The sequence below is a fragment of the Capricornis sumatraensis genome, chromosome X (genome assembly GCF_032405125.1).
Source record: "Capricornis sumatraensis isolate serow.1 chromosome X, serow.2, whole genome shotgun sequence".
Classification (NCBI taxonomy): domain Eukaryota; kingdom Metazoa; phylum Chordata; class Mammalia; order Artiodactyla; family Bovidae; genus Capricornis; species Capricornis sumatraensis.
The window spans coordinates 38781460-38787143 of NC_091092.1; the positions used below are offsets into that span (position 1 = coordinate 38781460).

At 42.0% G+C, this 5684-nt stretch overlaps 1 non-coding gene across 1 annotated transcript; it reads left to right on the plus strand.

The window, feature by feature from the left end:
• The first annotated feature begins 1962 nt into the window (after positions 1 to 1962).
• Positions 1963 to 2034, plus strand: TRNAC-ACA (transfer RNA cysteine (anticodon ACA)). The gene has a single exon. It is a non-coding gene; the product is annotated as a tRNA-Cys (tRNA).
• Positions 2035 to 5684: the final 3650 nt, after the last annotated feature.

Below are 5684 nucleotides of genomic sequence, written 5' to 3' on the forward strand. Positions count from 1 at the left end.
CATTTCCTCTGCCTCCCGTACCCTGCTGACATTACTAGAGCTGACCTTTGAAGCTACAGTGCAGAAAACCAGATTTCTCCATTATTCCCGTGTCACCAGTAGTGATAGCCATGTTTCTTAAAACTGAAAATATCTTCTGTCTCCTCCCTAATTCTTTCCATGCTTCGCTTCTCCAGACTGAGCAACCTTACCACCCTCTATGTAACTAATTGGCTTAGAGATATTGCGGCCTCACTGGGGGCCAAGCAAACTGAGCATTTGCCTTCAGCTTTCTTTGCTTTTCTAGGCATGGCAGAGCAGCAGAAGGTGGCAGCTGTGTCCCAAAGTGTTCCCATTCTCTTTCCCTTCCTCCCTTATTTCTACTCCCCCTCTGGTTCTATCCAGGAGTGACAGGCGTTATGGGAACACTGTTGTTACTCCAAGTCCCCTCAAAAGAACATGTGGAACTCTGCCGCATACACTTCCTACAGAGGGCATATTAGTTTTGCTTGGTAAGCACGCCCTAATTGGGGTCCCAGAGGGAAATTCTAATACCAGTACAGAAAATGAAGAACACCAACAGATGGGGTGAGAAGCATGATGGGGAGGGTGGCAACCAGGATTGCATGTCTTCTGGAGTCTGTAACAACCATAAGACTGACAGGCTAAATCTGGGGGAAACATCCCAGCTCCCAGTGGAAACATAAGATCAGGTGGCAGAATGAAGTATAATAGTTCTTCACAATATGTACACAGTGAGTCTCTGCCCACTCAGGGATTTCTTTGCAGAATTTGAAATCAGCCACTGTGGACCTGCTGTTTTTTGTTTTGTGTCTTTTGAGGGTTTTTTTAGAGGAGTGGGTATGCAGGGGGAGGGTACTTTACTCCTAGGTTTCTTGTGGGGCACATAAACTCAAGTCATAAGGCCCAAGCTCAATAATCTCCAGCTTGTGGGCTGCAGACTCCTTATTGCAACTAGTCTGGGAATCCACACACTTGGTATTCCTTACTTTCAAAGCTGGATAATCTAAACTTTTTGACATACATTTTTGAGTCCCTTCTTTTAGAAACTTCTTGGAGGTCTCAGTTTTTTCGTTTTTCCTTTTCTCTATCTACAATTATTTGCTTGATGATATGTCATCCCCTAAAAGCTATGACAAAGCTAGACAGCATATTAAAAAGCAGAGATATTACTTTGCCAACAAAGGTCCGTCTAGTCAAAGTTATGGTTTTTCTAGTAGTCATGTATGGATGTGAGAGTTGGACAATAAAGAAAGCTGAGCGCTGAAGAACTGATGCTTTTGAACTGTGGTGTTGGAGAAGACTCTTGAGAGTCCCTTGGACAGCAAGGAGATCAAACCAATCCATCCTAAAGAAAATCAGTCCTGAATATTCATTGGAGGACTGATGCTGAAGCTGAAACTCTGATACTTTGGCCATCTGATATGAAGAACTGACTCATTGGATAAAGACCCTGATGCTGGGAAAGATTGAAGGCAGGAGGAAAAGGGGATGGCAGAGGATGAGATGGTTGGATGGCATCACCAACTTAATGGACATGAGTTTGAGTAACCTCTGGGAGTTGGTAATGGACAGGGAAGCCTGGCATGCTGCAGTCCATGGGGTTGCAAAGAGTTGGACACAACTGAGTGATTGAACTGAACTGATGTCATCCCCTAGCTTTACTATCTTAATCCATTCCCCCAACTCTACTCCCAAACCCTCTGCATCTACAGCCTTCTCCATCTTAAAACCTTCAAGTCATTCTTGACATGCCCCTTCCTCTCACATCCTACATGCATCTGTTGGTAAATTCTCTTAGTTCTACTTTCAAAACACTATATATTCGGAATCCAATTAAACTTCTTCCTACTGCTGTACTCCAAGTTGAAGCCAATATCGATTTCTTTCCTGGATTTCTGCAAAAGTTTCCTAACAGTTCTCCCTTTTGTCACTCTTCCCATTTAAAGTCTGTTCTTAACTTCCCTGGTGGCTCAGATGGTAAAGCATCTGCCTACAATGCAGGAGACCCAGGTTCAATCCCTGGGTAGAGAAGATCTCCTGGAGAAGGAAATGGCAACCTACTCCAGTATTCTTGCCCGGAAAATGCCTTGGACGGAGGAATCTGGTAGGCTACAGTCCATGGGGTCGCAAAGAGTTGGACACGACTGAGCGACTTCACTTTCCTTTTCTTTTTTCCTTTCCTTAACAACAAGGTTATGTTTTCTTTTACTTGAAAATTTTTATTGAGATAATCATAGGTTCAGATGCAGTTATAAGAAATAATGCAGACTTTGTTCAATTCCCCAAATGATAACATTTTGCAAATCTATACAGTGTAACATCACAACCAGGATATTGGCATGAAATTCACGGATTTTATTCTGTTTATCCTAGTTTTTTGTATTTATTTGTATGTGTGTATCAAGTCCTATACACTGTTGTTACTTATTCAGGTTCATGTACCCACCACCACAGTCAAGATATAGAACATATCCACAAAGATTCTTTGTGTTGTACTTTTACAGCCATACCCAGGTCCCTTCCTTGCTACTCCCCTCCTTGAACCCTGACAACCATTAACTAGCCCGTAATTTCTAAAATGTTCTTTCAAAAATGATATACAAAGAGAATTACACAGCATGTAGACTTTTGGGGTTGGATTTCTTGTTGTTGTTGTTGTTTTTTTTTACTTAACAAAATTCTCTAAGTTGTTGTGTTTATCAATAGTTCATTCCTTTTATTGCTGAGTAATATTCCATGGAGTATTAATTTGCTAGATCTTCAGCAAAGTATCACAAACTGTGCAGCTTAAAATGAAAAGAATTTATTGTCTCACAGTTCTGGAGGCAAGATGTTCAAAATCAAGGTATTGGCGGGGCCATGACCCTTATGAGAGTCTGACTTGGTGGAACTTTTCATTGTCTCCTCCTGGCTTGTAGCTGCGTCAGTCCCATATACCTGCATCATCACCTGGCCGTATTGACATCACCTTGCCTCTGTGAACATCTGTTTCTGGGTCCAAACTTACCCCTTTTATTTTATGAAGTGGTGGATGGCAAGGGGAGGTGAAGATTAGAGCTAGAGCTTTCACGTCTAGATGATGTTCCTCAGCAGTATGGTGGGGATTCTCTGGGTCAGAGGACTCTTAAGAACACTTTTAGGTGGCTTGGGGGCTTTTATCTAATCTGTGGCTAGTAGATGTTGGGTATAGTTTTCTGAGCTATGCAAGGCTGGCAGACTCTAAATGGCTAAAAATCTGGTTGTATAAAAATTAGAGCTTGGTGCTGATGAGCTTTTGATTGAATGAGTGCTGGCCTGCTTTGAAGAAATAAACAACATAGGATCAATATACCAAGGCCATCTTTGACACATTTATATAACACAGGGTCGTTTGGGAACTCTGTATTTAACATGTTGAGGAACTACTAAACAGTTTTCCAGAGTATACCATTTTACATCCCCATCAGTAGTGTATGTCACCCAATTTCCCTGTATCCTTGCCAGGATTTGGCATTGTCACTGTTTTTAATTTTAGTCATTCTGATAGGTGTGTAGTGTTATTTCACTGTAGTTTATTTTGCATTTCCCTAACGGCTAATGACATTGACTGTCTCTTCATGTACTTATTTACCACCTATGAATCCGCCTCTGTGAAACATCTGTTCATGTATTTTGCCTGTTTTCTAATTAGATTTTTTTAACTGTTGAATTTTGAGAGTTATAGACTCACAATATTTGTCCTTTGATGGATATATAGTTTGCAAATATTTTCTCCCACCTTGCAGCTTGTTGATTCATCCTCTAAACAGAGTCTTGTGCAGAGCAAAAGTTATCTATTTTGATGAAGTCTAGTCTATCAGTTTTTCCTTTAATAGATCACATTTTTGGTGTCAAGTGTAATAAATCTTAGCTTAGCCCTGGACCCTGAAGATTCTATCTTACTTTTTATAGAAAGTTTTATAGTTTTATGTTTTACATTTAAGTCCATTGTTGGGAAAACAGTCACTGCATGATGTCTCCCTTCCCAGGCTTGCCCACTCAGAGCCTTGAACCTGGAACACTTTCTAATCAAAAGATAAGAAACTCTCACAGCCTGTGCCATTCTTATAGCCTTGTGTGGGAAAATCTTTCCCTGTTTCAGACTCAATGTAACTCTTTTTTCCTTCTTAAGTCTATGCATCATATGGCACCTGGCCAACCCCATAGCTGTAACTGTCTTTTGAGGGGGCATGTCGACTCACATCTCTGCCTGAGACTCCTGGACACTCACAGGCAACTCTGTCTCAGCCTTTTGTGGGGACACTGCTCTTTTCTCCTGGGTCCTGATGCACGTAAGGTTTTGTTTGTGACCTCCAAGAGTCTATTTCCCCAATTCTGTGGAAGTTCTGTTGTCAAATCCCACTGGCCTCCAAAGTCAAATTCCCTGGGGGTTCTCAGTCCCTTTGCTGGATCCCCAGGTTGGGACATCTGTTGTGGGTCCTAGAACTTTCTTAACAGTGTGAGAATTTCTTTGGTATAATTGTTCTGCAGTTTGTGGGTCATCTGCTCGGTGACTCTATCGTGGGGCTAAAGGCAACCTCTTTCAAGAAGATTTATGCCACATGCCGCATGTCCCAGGTCTGCTGCAGCCAGAGCCCCTGGCCCCACGGCACGCCACTGCTGACCCATGTCTCCACAGGAGACTCACACACAAAGGTAGATCTGGCTCAGTCTCTGTGGGGTCTCTGGGTCCTGGTGTGCAGAAGATTTTGTTTGAGCCATCTGAGCATCTCTGGTTGGTGTGGGGTTTGATTCTAAACCCCATTTCACCCCTCTTACCATCTCATTGGGGCTTATCCTTTGCCATTGGAGGTGGGATTCAATGTTCTCCTGTCGATGGTTGTTCAGCAGTGAGTTGCAGTTTTGGAGTTCTCGCAAGAGGAGATGAGCGCATGTCCTTCTATTCTGCCATCTTAAGCATTACCAGATAGACAACACCAATATTAGATTGATTATATTCTTTGCAGCTGAAGATGGAGAAACTCCATAGAGTCAGCAAAAACAAGACTGGGAACTGACTGTGGCTCAGATCATGAACTCCTCATTGCGAAATTCAGACTTAAATTGAAAAAAGTAGGGAAAACCACTAGACCATTCAAGTATGACCTAAATCAAATCCCTTACAGTTATACAGTGGAAGTGACAAATAGATTCAAGGGATTAGATCTGATAGACAGAGTGCCTGAAGAACTATGGATGGAGGTTTGTGACATTGTACAGGAGGCAGTGATCAAGACCATCCCCAAGAAAAAGAAATGCAAAAAGGCAAAATGGCTGTCTGAGGAAGCCTTACAAATAGCTGAGAAAAAAGAGAAACTAAAGGCAAAGCAGAAAAGGAAAGATATACCCATCTGAATGCAGAGTTCCAAAGAATAGCAAGGAGAGATAAGAAAGCCTTCCTCAGTGGTCAGTGCAAAGAAATAGAGGAAAACAATAGAATGGGAAAAACCAGAGACTATTCAAGAAAAATAGAGATACCAAGGGAACCAATAAAGGACAGAATAAATACCAATAAAGGACAGAAATGATATGGACCTAACAGAAGCAGAAGATATTAAGAAAAGGTGGCAAGAATACACAGAAGAGCTACACAAAAAAGACCTTCCCCACCCAGATAACCACGATGGTGTGATCACTCACCTAGAGCCAGACATCCTGGAATG